This window comes from Centrocercus urophasianus, unplaced genomic scaffold (assembly GCF_019232065.1).
Source record: "Centrocercus urophasianus isolate 14NV4802_14NV808 unplaced genomic scaffold, USGS_Curo_1.0 seq_28, whole genome shotgun sequence".
NCBI lineage: Eukaryota > Metazoa > Chordata > Aves > Galliformes > Phasianidae > Centrocercus > Centrocercus urophasianus.
In genome coordinates, this window is record NW_024884844.1 from 11985732 (window position 1) to 12001786 (window position 16055).

Sequence of the window (16055 nt, forward strand, 5' to 3'; positions counted from 1 at the left end):
ACACTTCTCTGTTGCACAGAAGAGCAGCGAGATGAATTTTAACCTTAAATCTGAATATCTTGACCTTTCAAGTCCGATTTTTAAACCTCATTTGAGCAGCATTTTCTGTTTATGAATATGCTCTTGAACTGAAAACTCAGGATCAACACAATTATTATTTTTTTCTTTTTTTTTAGGTGTTAATCAGACCTTTCCACCGTCACCTGTACTTTATTCTCTGCAAAGTTAGCAATCATTACATTGAAGAGATTTTCAGTATGCTACATTGATCTCTTCCTGCTACAGGTGATGCTTGACAGAACAACTGTCAAAGCACTGAAACGAATGCAAATGGTAAAAAAGATTCTTGAAACAATTCATTTAACTTTAAAACCGTGTTATACTGTTTTAAATGCAAAAAACCTCAATATGCTTTGGAAATATAAGTAAATAAGCATAAAAGATCTTTAATTAAAAAAGAAAACAACTCAAAATCCTGATTTTTATTTCATTAGAAATTGTATAAGCAAAAAAAAAATCATTATATATTTATTCAAAAATTTAAGTCACAGTCACAACTCATTCCAAGAGCTTTCATTGGAATTGAATACACAGTGTTAACTACAAAAAGATCTCACAAATATATGTGGGTCATCCTACAACTATAATACAAATGCGACCTAAAAAGTGACAAACTGTTGTGCTATTTTCCTAAATATACTGTGTTGTAAAAATAATAATAATAATAAAAATTATAATCTCCAGAGTGCACAAAGCAGGATTTTAGGTTTAGAAACCTAAATATATCTGGCTTTGCAAAGAAGAGAGTGACAAAACGCTTATACCACTACGTGTCACTTATCAAAATGAACAAACTGTCAGGCAGCAATACATTATTGTGCAGCTGGGAGAGATTTCTACTTCTGCTCCTAATTCACTTAGGTGCTGGTAGAACCTTACCTCTCGTAGAGACAAAATCAGAGAAGATTTTAAACTGTGGTCAATCTGTATCTTTAATTGTGAATTTTTTTCCTCAGATAGGAAAATTCAGAATCAATTTTTTTTTTTTTTTTTTGGAAGATTAACATATACATTACATAGAGCATCTTACTACTGAAAATGAATGTGTGATCTTGAAAAGTAGTACCAAAGCGTGCCTTGAAGATTATACTCTTTTTCCATTTCTGAAAGTAACTTACTTTAAAGTCTCTGAAACGGGGTAACATCCATCACACTATATTTCATTAGTCTTTAAGGCAGCCTTAAATAACTGGGCCTAAAAACAGATCTTGGGTGATATGGCAAGTATCTAAAAAGGATAACTCTGGAAATATCCTCTGCTGGGTTCAGCATGGATTTTACCCAAATAAATTCAATCACCTCTCATTATGATTGAGGAGAGAAGGGAAGGAGAAAAAGAAGGAAAAAAATTCAGGAAAGCAAAGTGCAGCTCTGTTTAATCCATACAGACATGTCTACCCAAATCCCTTTGCTAATGTATTTCTAATTCAGATAGGCTAACTCATCCTGTAATAATGAGAGCTCCTGTGAAAATGTAGTGCATTTTTAGTATTCTTCAAATGTATTAAGTATTCCTATGCCATTTTTTAGGGCTTTAGCAGGAAAAGCTATATACATACAGCTTTTTGAGGCATACAAGCTGGTTTCCCACTGTAATCATGAGTCTACTTGAGAGAAATGAAGAACTGCTGGACAAGGCCACATAATTCATTGTCTTTACTGCACAGGTAGGGATCTGTGAAGGGCATTGCCTCTCCTGCCCCTCAAACGTCGGGCACACATCGAGTCAGACAATGCTATTTTCTAAACATCTATCTTAATGAGGAATGCTTTTTTCCTTCCTGTATCTCACCCTATGATACCACATATTCCTTACAGTTCTCTATCAACTGGAATGAGCTGCCCCATGGCAAAGCCCTATAGCCCCAACCCACACATGTATAAACCAAGAGCATCAGTTTCACGAATCAGGACTCGAAATAACCAAAACAGCAACATTCTATACAGCACAGACATGATATTGTCCAGTTTCTTAGCCTTGCCATGTAGTTACACCAAATCAGATAGGGTGGGGTTTAGTATTTAGGTGGGGTTTAGAATTGGATGATCATTAAAGTCTCTTTCAACACAAGTTATTGTATGATTCTATGGAATAGAAGTTTCTTGCCAGAAAAGGTACAGAGGAAGACAATGAAATACAAAAATAAAAATAACATGGACTTTCCCACATGAGACTCAAGGAAAATGTTGCATCCAAATTATCTTATGCAATTTTTTATCATTGGGACACAGTGAAACTACCACAACATTTGCTACTCAGACAGGAAGCATAGCATCCCACCTACTTCACAGCAAGAGCTGTATGCTGCATACATTCTCTGCATCTTAAGAGCTTGTCATTATGTAGGTTTTAGAACAAGGTTTTCCAAGGTCCCATAAAATGAGTTACAGGAAGAAAAAAGGGTTCCACATTCAGATGGATGTTTAGAAAATAGCATTATCTGACTCACAGAATCACCCGGGTTGGAAGGGACCTCAAGGATCATGTAGTTCCAACCCCCAAAGGATACATATCTCCTCTCTCTGTACATACTTCAGCAAATCAAATCATGGGTTTACAATAAAATTATGGCTTTTCATTACTACTATTATGTTAGGTGCAGTTGTAATGGCACAGATATTAGTGGCATTTCATGCAGCTTTGACTACCGAAAGGTGCTGAGTATTCTTTTCCTGTCTCCGTAATCAGCAAAGATAGACAGAGCTTTCTCAGCTCCCCGTTACAAAGCAGAGTACGGAAAACTGTGTGTATGCCAATGTTTCCAACTGATCAGAACATAATAAATCTTACTATTAAGTTAATGTCTTCCCACAACACTACGTTTGGAAACAGAAAGACAAATGGACATTTTAAAACACATTTTTAAAGGTTTAAGCATACGCAGAACATCACGATTCAGTGCTCCTAAAACTGAATGATGCAAATAAACATCAGCCGTTCGACCTTTTAACTGAGAAGCATTTTTCCCCAACTGAAAAATGCATGCATTCCACTTTCCCAGCTAAGTCGTCCACAAAATGCTAGTTTTAAAGGTAGTATAGTTTTCAGTGGCTCAGTAACAATATACAACACCATGAAAACAGAGGTTTACGATGGCCTTTAGCTACAGCAATGCAAATGGTGCCTCCACGGTTTTATTTGGTTAAAAAAAAAAGTACTTGCTCAAGTGATGTAATAGACTTTCCCATCAAATTTCCTGTTTCACAGAACTGCACATGTATTTTTTCTTTATATGCCAATGAGTTTGTTGGTGATAAAATGCTGCCAAAAGCAGTCTTTGATGAATGGTAATAAATTCAAATGCCATATATTATACAGAATTTTTTTATTTAGGAGAGAAGGCGAAACATACAAATCCATCATAATTCATGCTATCTATTTGACCTTGCAAGTATGAGCCAAAAAATCATGGCATCAAAAAAGCAACAGTTCCAGCCAGTTATCCTTTTTACTTCTGCTAATCATAAGGATGTTTAACACTGAGTTCTCACCACAAAATAAAGTAAGAATAGTGCATCCGTGCTTGTTAATCTATAAAACATGAGAGGAAAAATAAAAATCCAATCGATTCAAATGTGCCCTCCAAAACAAAGCATCCCTGTGAAAAAAATACATTTGCACAGTACAAGCTTCCTAAGGGCTTGGGTAAAAGAGATGTAATGATCATTAGAGAAGCGTGAATTCAGAGTGTATCAGAATATTTGGAAGTGAGAAAAGGCATTCAGTATGCACTTAAGATTTGGAGGAAAGGGTCTATCTGAAGGTAATGGCATGTCCCTCAGCTCTGCCTTGCACTTTGGCCACAGCACAGTACGATGCACATGATGCTCTGGATCCCATTTTTAAACAGTTAATCTTCCACAAGTAGCTACCTCTTTCATTTTATGCATCTTAACCTTCTGTTCTTTAGCAGAAACCAGAGAAAGTATGTCAGCACACAAAAACATTTTTCCTACGAATAACTCTTAACCTCAGTGGCTTCAGGTAATTTTCAGAGGAAGCTTTTGTGTCATTTTTATGCAACAGCATGACACGATCTTCCCTTTCTCATCTCACCTCTGTAAATAGCTAAGTATTAATGAGCTCCTCTGAAGTTATCTGGCTCACATACGCCCGTTACTCAAGTGCCTCATATCTCACAGAGATAAGGATTTAAAACCACCTGTAATCTCATCCAACACTTCTTTGAGATGTCATCACAGCAGCAGTACGTGTGGCCCGATCAATGTCTCAGTACATCAGAAATGTTTCATCATTAGATATTTCAGGAGAATTAATCAATAGCATAGCATAGTTATCGACTGGCTATATCCTAAATACAGAGGAGTGAAAATTCAATTAGGGATTCTGCTTCAAAATAACTACGACTTCAGTAAATACAGTCCAACAGTTGATTTAGACTGGTAAATTGGTATCCAGTACATAAGTTACTTTTGTCACAGGTTGTCTTAAGGCCAAAAAAAACAACACACATCTATGTACTATCACAATGCAAGGGCTTTTCCTTATATCCGTTGGGAATCCTCTGGTTATTCAGTGATGCACTAAAAACATAGAGCCCCATTTTCAGCTGTCTTTTATCTACTTGCATCAATTTTCCCTGCAGTTGTTTGCAATCTGTATCCCTTCCACTTTGGCTGTTTTCTATCTCACAAGGTAACTGAACCTGTACAGAGGTCATTAAGCAGCAAATGTGTTACGCAGCCTTTAGCATAATTTCAGCATTATCTTCTAATTGCCTTTCTCTCAGTAGGTAGATACAAAACACTTCCTTTAAAAGAGAACTAGAGAAACACAGAAACTTGTTCTGTCTCTTTAATGACTTTCATTGATAGTTTTGTACTGCTTTTACTTTGGGCCTGAATCCCACAGACTTTCATATCTATGCAGGCATTTTAAATCAGTAATTTATGTCATAGGTTGAATCACATAATAATGGTATTTATAGTTTATCATATTCACATAGCTTTCTGGGCGTATACCTCGGAGGCAAAAGAAGCACAAATTTTTATTAACACATGTTTATACATAATTGACCATTTGGAAAGTAGGAAGAAGAAATGGCTGTGATTTACATAGTTTAAGAAATGTCTTAGAGCACCTCACCCAGTCTGGAGCTCCCACTGTGACAGATGAGCAAATGCCCATGGGAGATGACAGCATGGTATTTATGGTATTTCCTTCTGAGACAATTAAGTAACATATGCCAAGACCATAGGGATTATCTCTGAGCTACACAGTATGTAACTCAATCTGAAGAGAAATATAATATTTTATAAATTTGACAAACCATAAGAAAGAAAAAATTGATTCACTCGTTTTAATAATGCAGCAACTTTTCTCCGACTTAATCAGACATTTCTTGATTTTTTGTAATAAAACAGTGACAAGCGAACATCCCACATACAACTTCAGGGTTACGTTGTGGGCTGGAGAAATTCCCACACTCACACAAAGCACATACTGCTGCACCATGATGAGACTATTTGGCAAACCATTTTGTCTAGAACAGCTCTGATTTACACCCAGAGGACAGAACAAAGTCTAAAAACCCTACACTTTTCCTCACTTAATGTCTTTGATGCAATCCCTCAAATAAGAGCTGTTTGGATACTTAGAAAATCTTCACTGATTTTCACCTTGCGTGCCTATTTATTATTTTGCAAAGCGGATGTAAAACATGCTGCTGATGTTCTGTTACTGCTTTAGCCACTAATGTTCTGTCACTGCTTTAGGCACAGTTTATTTTAGCCATCTGCACAATATAACAATTCATTTATGAATGTATTTACATCCTCAGGTGTACAGGAATTATGCCAACACCGTGTGTTTGCATGGCCAGTAGGATACAAATTAAAATACTCCACTTTCTATACCTATTAGTCACAGCACCACCATTCCAAAAAATAATTATTTAGGTTCTTGTGTAAATTTACATATTTACTTTTAGAGCAATAGATCTTCTTTCACTCCAGTAAAGAGAACTTATTCAGAGGAATGCATTAAACATTCTGCATTCTGCAGAAATTCTGTTCTCTATATAGCAATAGAAAAACACATTTGTTCTATGTATTTAGAATGTTGTTAGATATTAGGTGAATGACTATGAGTGAAATCAGATGCACAGCATATTACTGCACACAGTGCATGGACCACCTCAGGAAGTCTCACAAGTAAATCTAAAGTAATCTTAAATAAGAGGAGAGAGAATGGATCAAAAGCAAGACTTGCAATGTCTCTACAATCAGGTTGTATACAATCACTTCACAAATAACAAAAACATAGAAGAGCGTTATCTGATAGACACAAATTCTTTCATTTTCTACATAATTTTATGAATTTAAACTATAAATTCCAGATTTTTTGGAAATTTGCCGTGGTCATCACGTATACCATTCTATGCATTCTGGGCTGTTCTTCAGCTCCTAACAGCATCTTAGCTCACAGCTATAAAACCACAGTATATTTTTCCATAAATTACGATTAAGCTGTTTGTTAGGCATCATATGTTCACACAGCTGATAACCAATAAGCCATTCCAGATGAAGGATAACCCAACATTCCAATGGAGCACTTCATGCTTCTGTATCAAGTTTTGGCTCAAATTCACCAAACAGGTTCAAATTCCGAGCTCAAGTTTTTTTATTCTTTTACTTAGTACTTATTCCTGCAAACTTCTCTTAACAGGGAAATCTGCATCACTATTTTAACTTCAGAAGTTATCTGATGGATAGTGAGAAACAAAAACAAATCCCAGCAGGTATATTAATTCACCTAATTATTGTAAAAATGTGAGTCAAGAATATAACAAAGGCATTAATTACAAACTAGCCAAGATGTCAAGTCTACTTTTTTTCTCTCAATATTTGTGGGTAAAACTTCAGTTCCTCTACTACAGATATCTGTGTGATAGGGAAATAATGCTCCAGAGAGAACATTACCGAAAATTATGGATGGGCCAGTTTGGCAACTAATAGATCCTTAATGGCTTTCTGAAGTAGCCTATAATCTCTGGTAATACCATCTCTAGAGGGTCTTCCTGATGTATTATGTAATAATTGTAGTACTCCTAAATATAGTTTGTATTACACTGACTACTGTGCCACTAGGGTTCCTTTTTTTTTTTTTCTTTTTTTTTTTTTCCGATAACAGATTTTGTTTTCTTCTCAAACAGAACTTTCACAGTTGTTAATTTCCCTTACTGCAACATTAATTTTATTTCAAAATACTTTGCATATTGATTACTTTGGCCCTTTTTTTCTTCCTGCTTTTCAAAAGCTGGTTTTTACACTTTATGTCTGATAGTGACAAGCATTTGAAAGGAAAGAAGCTATAGGTCCTACCATGCAGTCTGCTTTCATTGTTGTGTCATAGGCACTGCGCATCACTAGAACTGACTTCACATGTGCTCACTTTCATTCTTACCCTTACAAACATCTCAGCTTATTTATCTGGCTCCTAGGTGATTTTTATGAAAGGGTTCTCAACAAATGGGCAAAATTGACTCGTATCCCCAAAACTCTGCAAATGAGTTCTCACCCTTCTCTCTTGCAAGACCTGACACATCCTCCTGAGAGTGTATGGAGGGGTTCAGCACAGACCATCTAGCCACTACCACAACAGTCCTTGGGAAAAACAGATCTCTCAGCCCAACCTTCAGTTTGTTCCTCTCCACCTAGCCAGACATACAATTCTCACACGTGAAATATGTAGATAAACATCACTATGGGTCAGGCCATCGTCTCCCTATACCAAACCGCAGTCCTGACTTGCAATGGTGACAGGGCAGAAGACCTTCTATGCTCTCTTATAATTGTGGTTTATTTCACTGTAACACGCTCAATTGTTATTCCAAGTCAGTTCACCTATTTTGCATATTACAATGATGATATTAGAGGTTAGATCTGAAGAGTGTTTTTAGAAGATACGAAACATGCTCTGTCCGTTATCACCCTCCCCTCCCCCACTCAATCCACCAAAGTGTATGTGAAAGCATTAATTATACTTTCCTTTTGAAGAATCATTTCTCTCCATGTGGAGACAGAGCTTGACAACGTGGGTGGACAGGCATTAGTTCTCATAGACACTCATTTCAGTTACAAACCAATTAAAAAAAGGGACAGACAATATATACTTAATATACAGAATATCTCATTTGATTGAAAAAGCTTTTCTGTTTTTTTTTTGTTTTCGTTTTTGTTTTTTTTGGTCCCCCCCAAGAACTCTCTAATACTGCATCTGAGAGCATGAAGGCACCAAAGAGCAGCAAACACACAAGGTCACTTCATCACTGCAACAATCCCAACGAAGGAGGTCCAGATGCCAGAACACAGAACAGTATATACATCTTAGAATGACTTTTCTTGAGGTACTCCTGAAGGCCTCTGGGATTAACCCCATCACACTAAGAGCTATGCCACACAAAATGTGGTTTCACGCGCACAACAGCTTCTCACAATCTCTAACCCGGCGCTTAACCCAAGTACATGTTCATCCTGAACAGTGAGAAAGTTAAAATAAAGCTTATTTTTCTTTGCCAAGGGTGAAAAATATGAAGCAAGTAGGAAAAGAGTCGCACATTGCTCTTACAGAGGGGGGAGTTTAGGATGAGTGCAATTGCATCAATACAATTGTAATTAATGATTACATCATGCTTTAAAAGAGGAGTACAGAAAAGGTTGGTATTAACATGCAAGACACAGCAGAGTGATATCAATACTCATTTTACTGTTCAGATTTTTTTAAAAAAAGCTAATAGCTGTCAAAAATACCCATTATAGGCTAGTCTATAATTTGTAGAAGTCAAGTAATACATTTTTTCTGAAGGTATAATGGATGCTCCATGGAGCAATTATTTTAGAAAGACAACTTCATCTCAGCTGTCTCATGCCAGCAGAACTATTTAAGAGCCAGAAATGCATAATTCAACATGGAAGAGCTGTCAGATTTGAGAATACCTTTAAATTATAAAAACTTAGCACCACTAGTCAGTTATAATTATAATGGAAATGTAGTTTTCTGTCATTTTATCATAGCAAACATCTCTTAAGAAGCAATTTCATGTGTTAAAATATTTTGGCAAAGTGACTTTTGATTCTAAAGGGATACAGATTATCTAGTTTTATACCTGAATATTTTTCTTACAAATTGAACATAACAGCTTACATTGTACAAGATGATAAGAGCAAGAGTGTTATTAAAATCCCATTGGAAATTGTTACTATGAAACAATGAGCAGCATAACTCACTAGGACAGGTCAAGTTATGCACAAAAATATTATTTTATTACAAAATATGACAAGATAGTTTTTCATCAGACAGTCAATTTTTTTTTTTTTTTTTTTTTTTTTTTTTCTTTTTTACAGCAGAGCCAAAATACAGAAGGTGGTTCTTCTCTTGACTTTGCTTTCTTTCAGCAGCTGGAAAATCAAATTAAGAACAGTTCACAAACTCACTCTGTTTCAAACCAACAAAGCATACTAAAAGTGCTCTCAGAAAAATTATATATTTTCATTCATTATTAAAATGGGTTATATTTAAACCCATTTTATTTTCTTTTTTTCCTCTACAGTGCTGCAATGCCACTTATTTTTACATTGGGCCTCAAAAAATTAGCTTGTAGGCTCAGGTAAAAACAAGCCTGTTGACTCATAGTAAAGTTATATTGGATATCCAACAGATGCTTTTGGCCAGCCCGCTCCTGGAGCTGGATATGATGGACACACAAAGGTCACCAGGCACACTCCAGTACCAGGACTCAGATCCACTTTCCTTACTCACCTTGGTTACCTATAGTGATTTTTCTTTTAACGTTCATAAACAGTTCACTCTTCTACTGGTTCTACTGTTAAATTCATCAAATTGTGCTTTAGAAACTGTTAATAAAGACCTTTACGTGGCTGTTTTACAGACTAATTAGCTTTTTGATGTTGTTGATGGCCATTATACTACTGAGATTTCTATTGGCTTTTCGGCTCAGCCCACACATGCAGCAAGCAGAGGAGCATTTTTCCCTCATGAGTGATTAGTTGTGGTCAGTTGGCTTTATTTATATATTTTATAACTAAATGCTCTGATAGCGTACAATTCATGTGCTCTTTTTTATTTTAAATACTTTAATCATCTCAGGTTCTCTTGGTTAGCGTTAAGCAGGTTTGGGATGAGGAGCCACTGAATTTTGACATTAAATGTAACAGTTTGCACAACGAGGTTTCAATCCACAAGGCTGTTGTAATTATTGTAGCCTTACAGCTTCATCAGAGTAGCACAGCTAGGCAGGAATGACAACTCTCTTTTTTGTTATTTGTTCCTTTTCTCCTTCCTAAGCACAAGATGACATTATAACCAAGACATGGAAAGCTGTCTTAGCATCCTCTCCCCAAAGATATCATCATATTAAGAAATTGCTGAGAAACAGGAGATCTGATTCAGAAAATATCAATTTCTTGTTTCTACGGGTGCAACATGATGTAGTATTGCATAATATAATACAAATTAAGGAATTAAATTGGTTTCGTTTCATCTGATTTCCTGGCAGACTTTAATGTGTTAAGTATTTACTAAAGAGGCAATTGGAATGCATAGAGCATACAGAATTATAATTTATTAACACATCTTCAGTAGTGGCACACGTTATCTTCCACAGTCTCACCTGTAAATTTCTGGGTTAAATCAGGTTCTGTCCCAATAGCACATTAAGTCTCAAGATAGATGGCAGTTTATTCGAGCAGAAAATTTTCAACATACTGTAAGATTTACCTTTATTCTGCCTCTTTTTCATGTAATACACAGAAGTAATTGCTTAAACGAAGCTTTAAAATTAATGCTATAAATACAAATTTGGGTTTTGCAGGACATCACACTGTAGACTTTTAATGAGTCAACAAAATTGTAAGTTTGCTACACCAGAGTACTCCCCTTGCAAGCAATTTACTAATAATGAATAATAAATACATTTTAATAGCTCCTATGTTTGCTGTTCCACATATTTGATTTAATTGTAACATGGGACTCCCCCATCCTCTGAAGATGTGGACAGAAAAGGTTATCAAAGGGGCTGCCTCTCGTGAGCCATTGTTTCAGAGAAGCTACACAGATTTCCTTATAATCAATGATTTCATCTAATTTTTAAGTCCTCGCACAAAGAGAAGCAATAATGCAAAGCTGCAGTAACTAATACATTTCCCATTGCATAACTACAAGTAGCAGTGCTGGGACTCAACACTTATGTACCATACAACTCAGGAAAGATTAATACTGTACAATTTTCACGCAGGGAAAGAAAAACACCTCTTCACCTTGTAGTTATTAGAAGCAGAAGTTTCCCAAGCGTGTAGAGCCGGAATTGTTTCCCAAACAGTTCTGGAAACCCAGATAGAAACTAGAAACTTAGTTTCTATTGACCTCAAGAAGATTTGAAGTACAGAATCACTACAGAGCTTGAGATAAGATTTCTGCATCAAGGTATCATAGAATCACAAGGTTGGAAATGACCTATAAGATCATCCAGTCCAACCGTCTCCTCATCACCATTGCCACCACTAGTACTAAACCATATCACGCGGCACGTCATCCAGATGCCTCTTGAACACTGCCAGGGACGGCGACTCCACCACCATCCTGGGCAGGCCATTCCAGTGCCTGACCACTCTCTGAGAGAAAAAGTTCTTCCTTATGTCCAAGCTGAACCTCCTCTGATGCAACTTGAGGCCATTGCCCCGTGTCCTGCTCGTTGCCTGGGAGAAGAGGCCAAATCCCTCTTCACCACAACCTTCCATCAGGAAGTTGTAGAGTGCAATGAGGTCTCCTCTGAGCCTCCTCTTGTCCAGACTGAACAATCCCAGCTCTCTCAGCTGCTCCTCATAACACTTGTGCTCCAGACCCCTCACCAGTTTTGTTGCCCTTCTCTGGACAAGGTACTTAGGAATCGGGAAGTCCTCGCACAGCTTGCCAGCAGCCACGCTGCAGACTGAGATAGGAGGCTGTATCTCAGTATGCAAAATCAGATAGCTAACATGCATTCATTGTAAGAGATACTTCAAATCTTTTTCTCCCCATTTTACTTGATGGTGAAGATAAAGATGGAGCAACTCAAGGACGCATTACCTCTTGACTTCCTTTGACACAAAGCATATTTACAGTAGAGCCTGAAAGTTTTTAGTCCAGTTTCTCAACCCAACACTCTTGGATTCAATTAATGGAGACATTCTAGCACTTACGTCAAGTTATGCTGCATATAAATGGGGATAAAAGGATTACCAGGTTATAAATCAATTGAAAGATTCAGGGATATAAATCTCAGGGACACTGGGCTTCAGCGTTAATGGAAATACAGAATTCCATTGGCTAATCACAATTTAGATTGCCACCAGATACATCACCAGATTTCACAGGGTGTTTTAATAAAACTCCCTAGCAGCGCTGGGAGGGAAGAAAGAAAGAAAAAGGCTTTCAAAGGTGGGCCATAACAAACTGCTTGCATGCTAGCCATGAGCTTACACAGTAAACCATCAGGGCTGATTTCTTAGACAGAAAATAAAGTAAATTACAATGGTGTAGGGAATCACTGTTCTGTTTTTAAATGGTTAAGGAGGCCATTATACCTCATTCAGTCTCTTTGACAAAACAGCGCAAGATGGATGGTGAACTCAAGTATGCAAGAAATACTGCAGAGTAGTTGGAAATGCCCTACTTTGTTCTTGCTGGAAAGGAAAGAAGATGGCTACAAAGCAATCTGTTTAAAAGGCATCCCAAAAGAAATGCATCCTGAACTTGGTGCTGAGGAAAATGGAAAGAGGGAACGACAGCTGGGAAGATATCTTCACTACAGCATAACTGGGGAGAGGGGAAGAATTTCGTGGGAACACGAATACTCAACTTTCCTCAAGGGGATGATATCCTCTGGCTTTGTTTGAGCCAGCACGTTTCTGATGAATACTATATGAGCTAAAAGCCAGGAAGACACTATGGGAAAAGGAATGTTCAGCCACATATGTAAAAATGTGAAGGACAATTTATACCCAAAGGGTCCTCTGTGACTTTATAAATACAATATGTAATTTTTAGAGCAAATCAAACACAAATAAGTCAAAAACAAACTGAGCTCATGAACTCATTAGCTAAGGGCTTTTGAGGAGTACGATATATTTTAGACTTATCTAGCGCCTAATATTATCATTAAAATGACCTAATGTTTGCTTAAGCATTGTCCTATCTTCCAGATACAAGAGGAAAAATGTATTTTAAAGCTTTGCCTTTGTAAGAAAGATGTCATATTAGAAATCCTTGGACTGCTGTGTTATGTGCAAAATATATCCAACAGAGAGATTCTAGTACGTTCCTATAAATACTTGCTGAACATCAGGATATTCTATTGGAAGTAATGAGAAAGCACTGAGAAGGCACGACCCTGAGCAACTCAAGTGGGGAGGGTGGCATGGAAGATATTAAATCATGCTTTCTTTTGTCATTGCCAATTATATATCCAGGTTTCATGTCAATGTTTAATATATCAGCAATGTATTACAGTTCCAATCTGTAGTGCATAATCATAGTAACATCACTCTGATGCCATATTAGACACTGGCAAAGAGCCACTTATGAGTTAAAATTGGGGCTTACCATGAAATGTCTACTTTTTTTTCTTTTTTTAAAAAAAAAAACAAATGATTAATTTTAAGCCAAACCAAAGAAACAACACATTTGAAGGAGTGGAGGTCATTTCCAACTCTTACTTCATAGTGTACTTTGGCTCGAAGCCAGGGAGACAGAAGGGGAGACCCTGTAATAAAATATCTTTTACTAAATTATTAATTTATTTTTTTTTAATAGTCGGGCTGAAGATTTAGAAACACTTTGGCACATTCTGACGAGGTTGGGGGGCTTCCTGAAACTACCACTGTTTTTCTTTTGCTAGGCAGCCAAATGTATACACCACAGTGCAGTGGATTTTAAGTGAAATATCCAATGATTTTTCTAACACATCTCCAACAGCACAGATAGATTCAAAATTCATTGTTCAGCATGTTTTTACGAAATGTGATATTTCTGTTCTTAATTGGAAGGTCGTGCACTATTAGATTTTTTCTACTGCAGTGACACTGAAAACATGTAAGTGATCGAATCTGGATTTCTGAGACCTGTTCCTGAATTAGTTAATACCACACTCTGCAGGTTTAGCTAACTCACTTAATTACGGTATGCTCTCTCACTTTGCCTGTCCATAAAATAGATGCATTCCCAAGTTCACAGTTGATACCTGCCTTCATTCATTACTGTTCATAAGACAATTCGATGTACTCAGATGGAAAGCATTATAGCAGAGCAAAGTATTATTATTTTGTAACAAGTTTTCTACAGTAATGACAAATCTAAGGTACCAGAAGTGTATTGAATTTTTTGCAGCCAGAGGGAAGAGAATAATATTAACTTGTTGGTTTTTGTTTCAGGGGGAAAATGTCTTTTATAATTTTCTTCCATTCACTTTAAATTGGAGCTAATTGGATGCATGCTGTGAGTAAATAAATACCTTAAACTTATTAAAGTGAACTTACCACAACAAGCAAATTTTCAGTCAGAAGCACCTGCCCACCAAAACCCACAATAACGGCACAGACAACACATAAGGTACATGCAACTGGGCTGTAATTGCTGTGTCTCACAAGACTCAGTCAGGTGGGTTAACTTTCTCCCAAATAAAAAGGAATCATTAGGAAATTTCAGCTACATACTTAGCAAAAGAAGGTTTCAAAAAAAATCAATACACGCAGTATATCTCTGCCAAGAAACTGCATGTAAAGCTTAAGATTCCTTTATTCATGCCTCAATAAATTCAGCTACTGAGCCCATGAATAGCACTAACTCTGGACGTACAAAAACTTCTTTTTTGAGTATGAGACTACCCATGCTGAAAGCATTGGCATTATTTTCCAATATTGCCGTTGCTTGACCAATGCAGGTCTCTGATCTGCTTCTCAGGCCACTAACCACTAAGCAACTCATCTCTGACAAAACATCAACATTTCTACCAATTTGAATACAAGAACAAAGACTCACCCTAAGAATTCACCTTTACTTTACTGTATTTTCCAGCATTAAAGCTATTCCTCACATAACTGCTTCCGTGTGCCAGCTTCAAAGGTCACTGAAGTCAGTGCCCAATATCTACAGCTTTCTCTATCTACGCCAAGCTTTATTTGAACAATTAAACAGCCTATAGCAGAACGTTAAGAAGTGCCTGGTACAACATTACCAACAGCAGAAAACAAAATGTTGAAGGTTATTACCTGTTGGTGACTCAATCCCAAGCGCTTTCTTTGAAGGGAGGGAAAAAAGGAAAAGGCATTGCTCATGATAGTTTGATATCATGTCAAAGATGGCCTGAAGTACAGCAGCTCTTTCGTCACAAATAAGATGAAAAGCATCTGCAACACAAAAAGGTGGAAAGTATTTACTTAATAGAGTGTTCAGGACCAGATGAGATGAGGCCCTCAGCAACCTCTAGATCTGGAGGTTGGTGGCTCTGCCTGTGGCAAGGGGGTTGAAACTTGATGATCCTTGGGGTTCCCTCCAACTCAAGCCATTCTATAATTTTATGACATAATTTCTAAGTGCCTAATTTAGTCTTTTTTTTTTTTTTTTTTTTTTTTTAAGATGTCTTAGCTATCTATGTGTTTTCAATAGACACGCACCAAGAAAATGCACTGTTCAAAAACACTCGGTTTTCCTTGGAAATAGACATCACAGATCTCATAGACAGCTAGGTGAAAGTTCAAGGAAATCTGTTCTGCTGAACCCAGCACATTCCATGGAATCAACGATCAGAGAACTATGAAGATGGCTGAAAGATGATTTCCATCAAAATGCTCTTCCATTCATCGCTGTTTAGCTACCTGGGTCAATGAGCAGCCTTACTAACATTACACTACAGCTGGAGATGGAGTTGATGGGTGCTAATTCAGGAAGAACCTGCCATTAATACCTACTGAATTTGATA